The sequence below is a fragment of the Rhipicephalus sanguineus genome, unplaced genomic scaffold (assembly GCF_013339695.2).
Source record: "Rhipicephalus sanguineus isolate Rsan-2018 unplaced genomic scaffold, BIME_Rsan_1.4 Seq1210, whole genome shotgun sequence".
NCBI lineage: Eukaryota > Metazoa > Arthropoda > Arachnida > Ixodida > Ixodidae > Rhipicephalus > Rhipicephalus sanguineus.
The window spans coordinates 61,193-75,365 of NW_023614494.1; positions in this window are offsets into that span (position 1 = coordinate 61,193).

The following is a 14,173-nucleotide window of genomic DNA, read 5'->3' on the forward strand; positions in this document are numbered from 1 at the left end:
CCGTCGGCGCGCTCGCGGCTGCTGCTCCCACAGCATATAACAGTTACACACGCGGAGGCCACAGTTACAAGGGTATTGTAAGGCACCTACATTAAGTGCATTTAAAGCGCGCCCATCTCTAAGCACGGTAACGTTTACTAAAGGTGCACATTTTCACAAATTTGTGTACCTATAAAATATAAGTTATCTAGTAACCTTTGCAAAATTAACCTGTATTAAAAATGCACAAATTTACTTTTAAAATAGAAGTTACGGAAATAACCTTTAGTACCCGTTTACAATATCGAGCGTTCTCACGTAAAAATACAGGTTACGTTGTACAGTACACGGTATACTGCTTACACAAAACGGCTTGCAGGAGATTTTATACGGCCACCGCTCTGCGCGTCTTCTTTCTTTCGCTCTTCTTTCTTCGATGCATTCCAGGAGGTTACACTCATCGCATGCTTGGATCAGCCAGGTGTGCCACAGACGGAAGCACAGCCTTCCACTCTTTCGCACTTCGTGCAGCGCATGCTTCGTGTTTTTTCCGCGCTTCCTTGTGCGGTTTTAATACACCGTCTATATACGTACGCTAAGAAATGCGAACCTTTGCGGAAGGTGTCACATGGAAGGTGCTTCTCGGAACACACGCGATGGCGCATTGTAATAAATCAAGTGCATGACTGCTTATAGAACGTGACAATGGCGGTGACCGAGGCCAAACGCGTCGCCTTCGCTCATTAGAAGAGGAAGCTAACAAAACATTCGCATATTCGAGGCGACTTGGAGTTAGCATGCACTACAGTAATGATGAACCGCGATTATTATTAAAATGTGGTCGACCCGTCAATATCAGTGAAGACCAGAGATTTTATAACAGTATCATGATATACGTGTCAGGCCATCCTCTCTTGGTCCAACTTCTATGCAGTTTAAGTATAGGCTGGCGTGATTATAACACTTCAATTATTTTTCTGCTGCTCGTGCACTTTCATCGACTGTGTGATTCGTGCTTATCAAACTATGTGTTATCCGATAATAAATACCAGCCGTCTATTTGTTACAGGGCTATTTGCGATTTTGTTCACTTTCAAATGTGGGATCAGCAATGGAAACGTGTATACCGACAAAATGTGAGGTTGACAAAGCAGGGACGCTGCTGAAGGCCGTAAAGAAGTGCGCGGAGAATTAACACTGCTCCTCACGGCGTAGAGCATATTCAAAATTGATATACAAACCGCTCGCCATACGCCACGTTTAGTCAGTTTTACGTACTTCTCGCAAAACCCAAAGAAATGTCTGAAATCATCGCTTAATAAGTAGCTGGCTGGTACGTATGTGCATATTATATACGAATGCTGAATGATATAAAGACGCAGTAAAAGTAAATGTGTGCATACGCAAAAATACAATAATACCAAGAGCGCATATCAAGAGCCGCAACGCGGTTTTCTTCAGAGATGCAAAATGTAATGCTTAAACATCTACTTAATTGGATCATGAGAGGATACTTGTCTGATACACATGGCACAACTCATGATTAGGAATATCTGTCAATAGCCTGCTCTTCCTAATTATCGTTTTAGGGGCAGACCACATTTGAACGACACGATGCTTGTGGGCGAAGGTGTGACGTCATGATGCATGCAAGCTCTAAACCAACTCCAAAGGAAATTGTTTTGTGCTTTTCCTTGCGATGAGGGAAGCGTACATCTCTTGCCACAGACACCGCAACTACATGTCGTGCTCTAAGCAGATATGTACCAGAATTATTCCAAAGCTCCAGCGTGTGTATTCAGGACAGGGCAGGCCATATGACACCGCCGAGAAAGTTCTCATTACTCTGTGTATATAATTGCACGCTGCATAATAAAGCCGCAGAAGGAAGTACAAAAGATTAGGCGTGCACAGAAAGAAGCCCTAAAGGAAGAGCCACGCTTCTCTTGCTAGACGACACTTGGCTGGGCCGATCATGCTCGTAGCGAGTGGTCCGAAATGTGTCGCAGAAAGAAGATCGAAAGAAAAAAATTGGCCGCGTATCTGCGTGCTTCGCTGCAAATGTCGTGTAAAGACGATAGAAGAGGCGCTGTGTGAGATATGGACGCCATCTGGTAATACGTCGGGAAACATGAGTGCTGTGTTGCGTGCTGGTAGTCCCGGCGCAGCAGCAGGCGAAGACCGGCGGTGACCAACGCGACCGGCGGGGACGCCATCCAGCCCGAAAACGCGGTTTGGCGCGAAGCGCTGAAGCAGAGAAACGTCCGCACTCAACGAGTACTCTCCACACACTGTTTTATTTACACGTCGCCTGGGTAAAACAGGAACGCCAGAGCGGCGCCCACAACCGGCAGCCTGAAGGCCGCCCACAACGCTGCTTTTTCATTTTTTAAATATTTTTTTTTCACCTTCTTGGCCTTCTCAAAACTAAAGTTTTTCAACACCAACCCATGGCATTCGTACAGTGCAATACAGAACCGAAACCGAAACACAACAATGAGCTCGTGCGAAGGGCACGGAGGAAGGCAAATTTCAGCACAGTCGCATTTTCAGCTTTGTTGAAACAGCGCTCACTAGACGACGACGAAGTGAAAGAAGGCACACGACAGGCAGCGCCTGTCCTGTGCCTTCTTTTACTTCGTCGTCGTCTAGTGAGCGCTGTTTCAACAAAGATTAACGCATACCAACTCGCTCAAGCTTCCATTCTTATGCATTTTCAACGCAGCTTAAGAAACTAGGGTCCTTAAAGTTACGTATGTGTGCATTTTCTATTAAAGGAACACGCCACCTAATACTTACCTAGTGATGTTGCACCTCAGGTATGCATGATATTTACTTTTTGATCGACAACGTTCACAAGTATGAACAGCCATACCAGTTCAAGACGGCTGGCCCTTGGGCAAGTGGTTCAACTTTGGCCGAGTGGCTGAATCGAGGGACGTGCCGACAAACAGAAAGACAGAAAGACAGACCAAAATTTCTTCGTTTAGGTTCCCCAAGAAAGACTATCGTCTTTAAAAAGAGGCACATACCCTTTGTTAGGCGACACCTCGGTCGGTGGGCCACGGGTAGAGCGGTCATACTGAGTGGAGCCCCCTGCAAATAATACGTGATCAGCGTCGTGCTTCTCCTTAAGTGCACTATAATGTGTGCGGCATACCATAACTGCTGGTACTTTGCACATAAGCAGGACAGCGGAAACCCAGAGGGCAGCAAAAAAGAGGGTGATCGTCAGTCCTTTACTTTTGTTGCTCGGGTTGTGCGTGCTCACAAGAAATTTTCTGAAGAAAAAAAAACACGCACCATTCGAAAAGAATTCATATTTCATTGCTTTATACCTCCAAAGAAGAATACATCAAAGTTTATTGATTTATAGCTTCAGGGACTTGTCTAGCTCACAGAAGACCGAAGGTATTCAAAGCGTTTCTCCTTGTTTTCGCCTGTGGTTGATACAAATTTACAGGAGCAGGTGGTCAGGATCTGCAGTCAAACCCTCTCTTGCTGCACGCACCATCATGTTTCATCAGTCAATATGTCAGTTGCTGATTCCGCAATTTCCTCGCTGGACAGTCGATCCTAAAAGGAGAGGACCGTTATTTTACGCTATTCCAACGGTTTCTGCCACTTTGCACACAACTGCCGATAACATGTAATGAGAGACACATACTCCACCCCCCCCCCCCCCCAAAAAAAAAAGGGTGTTACTTGGCCAATACATAAGCGTTCCTCAAATCTACTATCCTGTGCAATACGTTTATCGGAAAACAAAATCTTATTTGAGAACGCACGTTAATCCCAAATGCAATTTACATCTGTTTAGCACAAGAGTCAGCAATACAATAATGTAAGTGACAGTTCAGTAGCAGAAACACGACAGCAGCTGATTAGAAACAGAAACATTACAATTTACATTTTTCAGTGACCATACTTGGCATTTCACGTGGAGCTTGAATATGCTCGTTTTCCTCAAGGGGCATATTCCACTTGACAGTTCATAACCTCGGCTGCACCGAACGTAAGGCATATCGGCGTCTGGAAGTTTCCAAGCTGTCAGATAGGAGATCCTCCCAGCATGCCTTGGGCGGGATGTAGGCTGTAAACAGTTCCAACGCAACAAATTTATTATGGCGGGAAAAATCATTTGTGTTGTCTACGTACCTTTAAAACTCCGGCTTTGACAGTTAAATCACATGTATACTGATTCATTTTAAATGCGAAGCATTTCTTAGCGAACTTCTGCGACCTTGAGCGTATCTATCTATCTATCTATCTATCTATCTATCTATCTATCTATCTATCTATCTATCTATCTATCTATCTATCTATCTATCTATCTATCTATCTATCTATCTATCTATCTATCTATCTATCTATCTATCTATCTATCTGTCTATCTGTCTGTCTGTCTGTCTGTCTGTCTGTCTGTCTGTCTGTCTGTCTGTCTGTCTGTCTGTCTGTCTGTCTGTCTGTCTATCTATCTATCTATCTATCTATCTATCTATCTATCTATCTATCTATCTATCTATCTATCTATCTATCTATCTATCTATCTATCTATCTATCTATCTATCTATCTATCTATCTATCTATCTATCTATCTATCTATCTATCTATCTATCTATCTATCTATCTATCTATCTATCTGTCTATCTGTCTGTCTGTCTGTCTGTCTGTCTGTCTGTCTGTCTAGCCGCCTACGACTTTGTGCTCTCCTGGCCGTTTCGTTAATCGGATGTATACCAAAATTGGTGTGTCATAACATGGCCTTATCACGAACATAAATGACAGGTCATATCATGAAAATCGTACCACGCATGTCATGAACAGCATGATTTACATTCAACGGCCTTATATATACCAAAATTGGTACGGCGTGACAAGAGTTCATGACGAACATAACGACAGGTCCTAACATGCAAATCATGACGCGCATGTCATGTGCAGCATGATTTACATGACATGGTCTCGGGGCGCTCGCGGCCGTTTAAATGATGGGATACATACGAAAACTGGTATGACGAGACATTTCTGTATGACGAACATAACTGACACGTGGTAACATGAAAATCATGATATGCATGTCATGTACGACATGATTTACATGCCACGCTCATGGTGCACTCGCGGCCGTTTCGCTAGATGGATATACACCAAAATTGGTACTGTGCGATGTGACTTTATGAAGAACATGAATGACAGGTGGTAGCATGAAAACCATGACATCCATGACATGTATGTCATGATTTACATGCCACGCTCATGGTGCATTCACGTCCGTTTCGCTTGCGTGATGTACACCAAAATTGGTGTTACGCGACACGACAGTGTGACGAACGTAAGTGAGACGTGGTAGCATGAAAATCATTACATGTAAGTCATGTACGACCTGATTTACATGCCACGCTCATGATGCGCTAGCGGCAGTTTCAGTAGATTGATATACACTAAAATTGGTATTGCGCTATGTGACTGTATGAAGAACATGAATGACAGTTGGTAAGATGAAAACCATGACATGCATGTCATGTATGTCATGGCTTAATTGCCACGCTCATGATGCATTCGCGGCCGCTTCGCTAGCTCGATGTACACCAAAATTGGTATTGCGCGAAGCGACTGTATGACGAAGGTAAATGAGACGTGGTAACATGAAAATCATGACATGCATGACATGCACGACATGATTTACATGTCATGCTCATGACGCATTCGTGCCGTTTCGCTTGCTTGATATACACCAAAATTGGTATTCTGCGACGCGACTGCATGACGAACTTAAATGAGAGGTGGTAACATGGAAATCATGACATGCAGGTTATGTATGTCATGATTTACATGCCGCGCTCATTGTGCATTCCCGGCCGTTTCGCTAGCTTGGTATACACCAAAATTGGTATTGCGCGACGCCACTGTATGACGAACGTAAATGAAATGTGGTAACATGATAATCATGACATGCATGAAATGTACGGCATGATTTACATGCCATGGTCATGGCGCACTCGTGGCCGTTTCGCTAGATTGATATGCACCAAAATTGGTATTGCGCGATGTGACTGTATGAGGAACATGAATAACAGGTGATAACATGAAAACTATGATATGCATGCCATGTATGTCATGACTTACATGCCACGCTCATGGTGCATTCGCGGCCGTTTCGATAGCTTGATATACACCAAAACTGGTATTGCGCTAGGAGACTGTATGATGAACATTAGTGACAAATGGTAACATGAAAAACCATAATATTCATGTCATGTATTGCATGATTTACATGCTCTACTCATGGTGCACTCGCGGCCATTTCGCTCCTTTGATATACACCAAAATTGGTATTGCGCGATGTGACTGTATGACGAACATAAATGAGAGGTCTTAACATGCAAATCATGTTATGCATGTCATGTACGGTATGATTTACATGCCACTGTCATGGTGCGCTTCCGGCCGTTTTGTTAACGTGATATATACCAAAATTGGTATGGCATGACACGAGTGCGTGATGAACATAAACGACGGGTCATGAATTTATATACCAGAATATGCGTTTCATTGGCATGGTGTACACTAGATTGTGCATGCATGCGTGCATGGCAAACATGCGATATATGGTGGACTAGATGCCATGGTATGAATGATTTCATTTGGCTCAAAGACAAACAAGGCGATGTATGCAGCTCTTTGGTGGCTGCTTCGCATTACATCGATTCCCACAGTGCGTGGGATCTGCCGAATTTTTTTCTAACCACAATGACACGTTGCTTGCACCCTAGAACGGAACGAGAACACAAAAAAGTTATCTCAGTGCGAGAGAACAAATTTTTATCGCCAAGGAACTAAGGACATTGAAAGACATACCAACCACACTGACCATGTCCCCCTTTGAACTCCTACGATGCACGATTGCTGGCATTCGTGCTATCTGAAAAATCGTTCAGCCACAGCGTATCACTTATCGCGTAACATATTCTCAGCTGCCCCGTTTCGATAGCGAAGCAGTTAGACCTAATCGAGCGACGCAGAGCAAATACTGCCGGCAACAATGCGTAAAAGCATGACAACGTATTTTTCTGACTCGACCCAACTCTTACAGCAGCGTAAGCATGAGCATGAATTATCTGAATTTTGAATGCCGTACATTGTGATCTGTATGAGTGAAACTATGGAATGAAGTTGACTTCAGAATATATTTGTGGCAAGGTTTCAAGTTAGGTCAAGACGCAGAAGTTTGAAGTCTGACGGAAGCCCGTCTGGTTGGGTTGATACGTGGTGACGTTGAAAACCCGAGGCACTGAGCCGACTAAAGCAAAAAGCACGCACGCACACACACACACACACACACACACACACACACACACACACACACACACACACACACACACACACACACACACACACACACACACACACACACACACACACACACACACACACACACACACACACACACACACACACACACACACACACACACACACACACACACACACACACACACACACACACACACACACACACACACACACACACACGGAGTGGTCGGTATCAAGAGCGACTCGAGATAAAGACGTCGTGACAGTCGTTTTTCTCTAGCGCGAGCACGTGCCTTCCCCCAGTCGATTGCGTGTCCCCTGAAACGTGCTCAGCCAAAGCACTGGATTTAACAATTTATTTTTTTCACGTCATAAACGTTCTTTTGTGCGTGTGTGTATTAAATGTTTACTTCGGTCGGCGCAGTGCCTCGGGTTTGCTACATTCAGCTACACACGGAAGGATGCTGTGATTTCCTTTAGGACACTTAAAACTACTCTTAAAACGCACTCTTAACGCCATTTCATTGTCTTTCGTCTACTTAAAGCTTTATTCATTTCGGTAGCGCAAAACAATTAAAGACAAGAGAGGACACGTAGACAGGACGGGCGCTAGACATCAACTGACTTTACTGCAAGGAAACACACAAAAACCCGTTGCACAGGCGCGACTCGCTACATCACTCTACGAGGGCTTTTTTTTTAATGTGTCTAATTTTCTTTGCGCTACCGAAATGAACACCAGTGATCACAACCAACTAGCCCTCATTACTGCCTTAAACCCTCACTCGTCCACCTAAAGCTACCGCAGCAGAGTTTGAAGCATGGCGAAGCCGACACGTTGCGTATAGACGCCACGAAAAATCATGTACCGGTGACAAGGACATGACAAACAGCCCAGACTGCCATTGACAGGAGCGAGTTACTGCGCACGCAGAGCTCGTCTGGGCAAAGCTGATTTGGGGTACTTTGTTTATGCCGCCTACAGTATTTCACACCGTGATCGCAGCCTTCATCGAGCGTGTTGAAGGTACCAAGACGGCGACAGCAAGAAGGGTTAAACTTCTGTCCTTCATCTCTTCTCACATAAACGTGTATGATAACGAATGATCTTAGTCAGGTGTTTGATAATATACGCCCAAACACTCATGTTGTAATGTCAACCGCAGAGCAAATACTGCCAGTAACAATGCACTACATAAAAGTATGACACGATTTATTTAAAACATAAAAGTATGACACGACCCATCTCGTACAGTAGCGTAAGCATGAGCATGTATTCAGGTAAACACGCGACATAAGTACATATACACAAGCAAATAACGTACTGAAGAGAGAATATTGCTTACCTGCAAATCACATTTACTACTGTTTTCGGGCAACGTAACAACGGATGCAACCCGCTCGACAATTGCCAGTCTCAGGCAAGCGAAGAATCAGCAACGCAGCTCGCCGCAACGGCCGCGCAGCTCACTGAACGTGCCCGTTGCAATGCCTCGTGGCTGATTTGCGGCGGATCGCGCACGTTAATGACTATCCTTGCGTGCTGTATCACTAGGTTCACGCCACTCACGTACACAACACGATTAGACCACGCACGTCAACAAAGCGCGGAGCGTAAAACCTGGTTAAATCGATGAAACAAAGAGCAGCACTGCACAAACGCGACTTCAACAACCGCACCAACCGCCTCGCATTCGAATGTTCTTCCCGGCATACACCTCAAGCTGTGCAAAGCTTAGGAGAGATGACGCCGTCCCTGGTTCGATAAAGTTGAAGCGGCGCCTCGAGGACGCCACATTTGTTACTCACCGCGAGCTCACACATCTCTCTACGCGGCCTCTCTACTGGAGCGGCCGTGCCACGCTGTTTTGTGAACTTAGCGGCATCTTTTTCTCCCGTGTTGGCGAATTGATGACGGTTAAGCGTGTTTGGCGCTATGTTGTCCCGTGACGTTTGCTGCACTTTACGATCCGTTAATTATAACGCGAAAAAAGAAACAAACAAAAAAGAGACAACACGACAGCGAAATTCGAATAAATTGTATTGCGAGTCTCGGAAAAATATTTTTCTCGAGCCACGGAATGGTTCTTCGATCGCATCGTCAGTTTAATTTGGTCGGTTTTCGTGTGCTCACAGTACTTTATCTTGTCGCCATATGCGAAGCTTCCCGGAGACTTCTGCAGCTTAAAAGCAAGATAGATATAAGAGCTACCTAATAAGTTGTTTAGCACAAGTATTTGACCAACATACGATAGTTTTTCGTTCTTGTGCTTCTGCCGATGTCAGTGCAGATTATGTCACTTCATAAATTACGGGTTTTGGAAGCGGGCTCACCTTATTGAACTCCAGTTTTAGTTCATACCCCACCATCGCTTGCCTCAGTGTGCCGCAATGTAAAATCGCTGCTTCTGTGATTTGCTTTTCTGATGTCAAGACCCGTTCTGTGTGTACATCATCCGCTCTTCAATTGATAAAGCCAGCCTTGAACAAGACAGATCGCGATGTGACACATTGATCAATAAACTTCCACTCCATAGTGTAGGTCCCCTGACGGTTGAGTCATTGCGCTTTTATAAGTTACAATCTAAAGGTTACAATGCTCATCGCGGTGCTTTAGCTTTTAACTTGGCACGCTACTGTCGATATAACCTTTATGAGAGAGGGAAATGAAGAAAACACAAAGATAAAATTGCTGTAACAGCCATGTAACTTATAAATTATAAGTTACATGTCTTTTTATGCTGTCGTAAACGTTACCGTGATTAGAGTGTACTGTCGCGAGCTGCACGCAGGAGCAGGAGCGCCTTCTGAGCAGCTGAACGATAATCTATTTATGCAATTAGCACTTCTTTGGAATTCGCGCTTTAGCGTGGCATACAGTGGTTCTCTATAACTGATATTTTGTATTTAGTTGCTTTCATACTCGGAGACTACCTACTATCTTACTAATTACCGTTATTGTTAAGCATCACACCACCGCGTTAAATCGAATGCAAAAAGCGTGTTGATGTCAAGCTAATGTAGTAACATTGGTCAAGCACAACATCCACAAATATGCCAGTGACATTTCTTCGTCCCGTCTTTTAGCGCTGTTTTCTACACTTAATCATGAACCAACCAGCCCAAATGCGTACCTTATTACATGTCTCCCGCAAAGTAAAAAATTACAACATCTTCCGCTAAAGGGGACCATGAGGCGATGCGAAGCAGCGTTTCGGCATGTCGAGCCCGCGTTTCATCCGTGGCAGTTTCCCGCCGATGTTGTCGTTTGCGCTGGGCTTCCCTAGCCCGGATCTCGGGGTCCGCTTGCCGAAGTTTACGTTGTGCTTCGGCGCGTCGAGCCTTCCGCTGCTGCACGTGCCCGCTGCTCCGCGATCTCGGCAGGCGTTAAGGTATTACTACAACTGGCGCCAACGTGGACTTTGGAACTCATGACACATGCGCAGCCGGCGCAGTGACTGAGCGTGTGTACGACCTAACGCGAGCTTTTTGTCTAAACGAGGAGGGGGAGTGGAGAGGGAGAGGAGGGGAGTGGGGAGGGCAGTGGAGAGGTCTGTGGAGAGGGTCTGCGCATGCTCAGTAAGGGTGGTCACGCCGCACACCGGATTGAACTCCGCCATAAGATGCTTCGCATCTAAAAGGTAATGCACTTGTACTTCTCCCTTGTGAACGTCCATGTGTACTTGGCACTACTCTGGCTCAGACGACGCAGTACGAATTAAAAAAAAAAAAACGGCAGATCCCACGCGTTGTGGGAATCGGTTTCATGCGAAGCAGTCAGCGAGAACTTCAGTTCCAGCCTTGAAGAAGACAAGTCCACTTGTCGAAACGTTGGCTCGAGCACCCACCCCCGGTTTACGTAGTTTTCTTCGCATTTAATAGGCGTGTAGGGAAGAAGAAGATCATATGCGGCAGTGGGCCACGACCTTAGCTGAAAGAGCCGAGCGCGAGCTGTTGGCGTTTAGACTGTGATTCTTGTGTTGGTTTTCGCCGCCCGCCTTCAGCGACCGTGAGCCTGCTTCTCAAGTGCTACTTGTCGCCAATAAACCCCGTTCCACAGTGGTGGAGGTGCGGGGTATTCACCCTGGAACTCCGAAACAGGAGACTGCCCACTCCCCCAGAAATGGCCGATGAAACCACCCAGCAAGGCACGGCCCAACGTCCGATGGTCATCGTCCCACTTGTTGCTCGCGCCCACCTTTTCGAATGTCGACAGCCAATCTTCGACGTCTTGTTCATCGGTGCCGTCAAAGAAAGGTGGGTCGCGCAGGCGTAGCGCGGAAAGATGTCTACCCTCTTCCCCGCATCGACGACGCCATCGATTGCCTACAGGGTGCCGAACTCTTTTCTTCCCTGGACTTACGTTCGGGTTACTGGCAGGTCCCGATGGCAGAGTGTGACCGACCCAAAACAGCGTTCGTTACGCCAGACGGCCTATACGAATTCACGGTAATGCCATTCGGTCTGTGCAATGCACCTGCAACTTTTGAACGGATGATGGACAGCATTTTACCCGGCCTAAAATGGCAGATATGCTTATGTTACCTTGATGATGTCGTCGTCTTTTCCCCAGATTTGCCTACACACATCGACCGTTTGCGCACCATTCTTCAGTGCCTTACTAAGGCAAACCTTCAGCTTAATCTGAAGAAGTGCCGCTTCAGGGCTCGCCAACTCACTATACTTGGCCATGTTGTGTCAAAGGATGGAGTCCTCCCGGACCTGGACAAACTTCGTGCAGTAGCCGAGTTTCCGAAGCCGACTTCACTCAAAGAACTTCGGAGCTTCATCGGCTTGTGCTCATATTTTCGTCGTTTCGTCCACAACTTTGCATCGATCATAGCACCACTTACGCAACAACTGGCTGGCCCCGCTAATCTTTCTAACTGGACCACAGCATGTGACGAAGCCTTCCGTACACTGCACCGCCTGCTTACGTCACCACCCATTCTGCGCCATTATGACCCAACTGCTCCGACTGAAGTGCACACAGACGCTAGTGGCGCTGGTCTTGGCGCGGTACTCGCGCAACGTAAGCCCGGCATTCTAGAGTACGTCTTCGCATATGCTAGCAGCGCACTCACAAAAGCGGAAGTTAACTACTCAGTCACCGAGAAAGAGTGCCTCGCAATTGTGTGGGCGTTATGCAAGTTTTGTCCATATTTGTACGGACAGAGTTTCGACGTCGTAACCGACCATCACGCACTCTGTTGGTTGGCTTCGCTAAAGGATCCTTCAGGTCGGCTTGGACGTTGGGCTCTTCGCCTACCAGAATTTGGCATTCGCGTCATCTACCGCTCAGGACGAAAACATTCTGACGCGGACGCACTGTCCTGATCACCAGTGAGATCCAACACAGACACGCACCCAGACGCCGACTTTTTCATCTCTGCCATTTCTGTGCCGAACGTGTCACTTGAGCAGCGAAAAGACCCATGGATTGCCTCGCTGCTTAACATCCTTTCCGACACTTCAGCGTCTGCATACCCTCGTGCCCTACGCCGCCAAGCCACACATTTTTAGATACGGGACGCGCTATTATACCGCAGAAACTACCAAGCGGATGGTCGTAAATGGCTCTTGGTTATACCAAGCCACATGCGATCCAACATATGTGCGTATTTTCATGCCGACCCGCAACATGCTCACGCTGGCGTGTTGAAAACGTATCACCGGCTCCGCCAGCGTTACTACTGGCGTGGTATGTACACCTTCGTCCAGAAATACATTCGGTCCTGTCAATTATGCCAAAGACGGAATACATTTGCCCATTCACCCGGATTACTGCAGCCCCTACCGTGTCCTGCACGTCCTTTCGACCATGTTGGCATAGATCTGTATGGACCCTTTCCGTACACTGCGGCTGGCAATCGATGGGTGATTGTCGCCATCGACCATCTCACTAGATACGCTGAAACAGCTCTGCTACCTTCTGCTAGTGCTCGTGACGTTGCCAATTTTGTCTTACGTCGCTTCGTCCTCCGTCACGGTGCACCACGCGAACTACTCAGCGATAGAGGGCGTGTGTTTTAGACGATAGTCTTTCTTGGGATACTTAAACGGAGAAATTTTGGTCTGTCTATCTATCTGTCTGTCTGTCTGTCTGTCTGTCTTTCTGTTTGTCGGCACGTCACTCGATTCAGCCACTCGGCCAAAGTTGAACCACTTGCCCAAGGGCCAGCCATCTTGAACGGCTGACTGTTCATACGTGTGTACGTTGTCGATCAAAAAGCAAACATTACGCGTATCTGAGGCGCAACATCACTAGGTAAGTATAGGTGGTGTGTTCCTTTAATAGAAAATGCATACATACGTAATTCTAAAGACCCTAGTTTCTTAAGCTGCGCTGAAACGCCCTCCTCCGTGCCCTCTGCACGAGCTCATTGTTGTGTTTCGGTTTCGGTTCTGTATTGCACTGTACGAATGCCATGGGGCGCCGCTCTGGCATTCCTGTTTTACCCAGGCGACGTGTAAATAAAGGAGTGTGTGGAGAGTACTCGTTGAGTGCGGACGTTTCTTCTGCTTCAGCGCTTCGCCATATCACGACCCGCTCCTTCTTTCGTTCGTACCTTGACTCGCCAGGATGGCTCCTCTTTGTCGCCGGGGTAATTGTAGGGAAGAAGAAGATCATATGCGGCAGTGGGCCACGACCTTAGCTGAAAGAGCCGAGCGCAAGCTGTTGGCGTTTGGACTGTGATTCTTGTGTTGGTTTTCGCCGCCCGCCTTCAGCGTCCGTGAGCCTGCTTCTCAAGTGCTACTTGTCGCCAATAAATCCCGTTCCAGGCGTATAAGTAGGGCTCCGTGTTTTCGGAGTTTATTTTTCTTGAAATTCGGAAGTTGTTTTTCGGAGTTTATTTTTTGAGCGGAAATTTGGCATT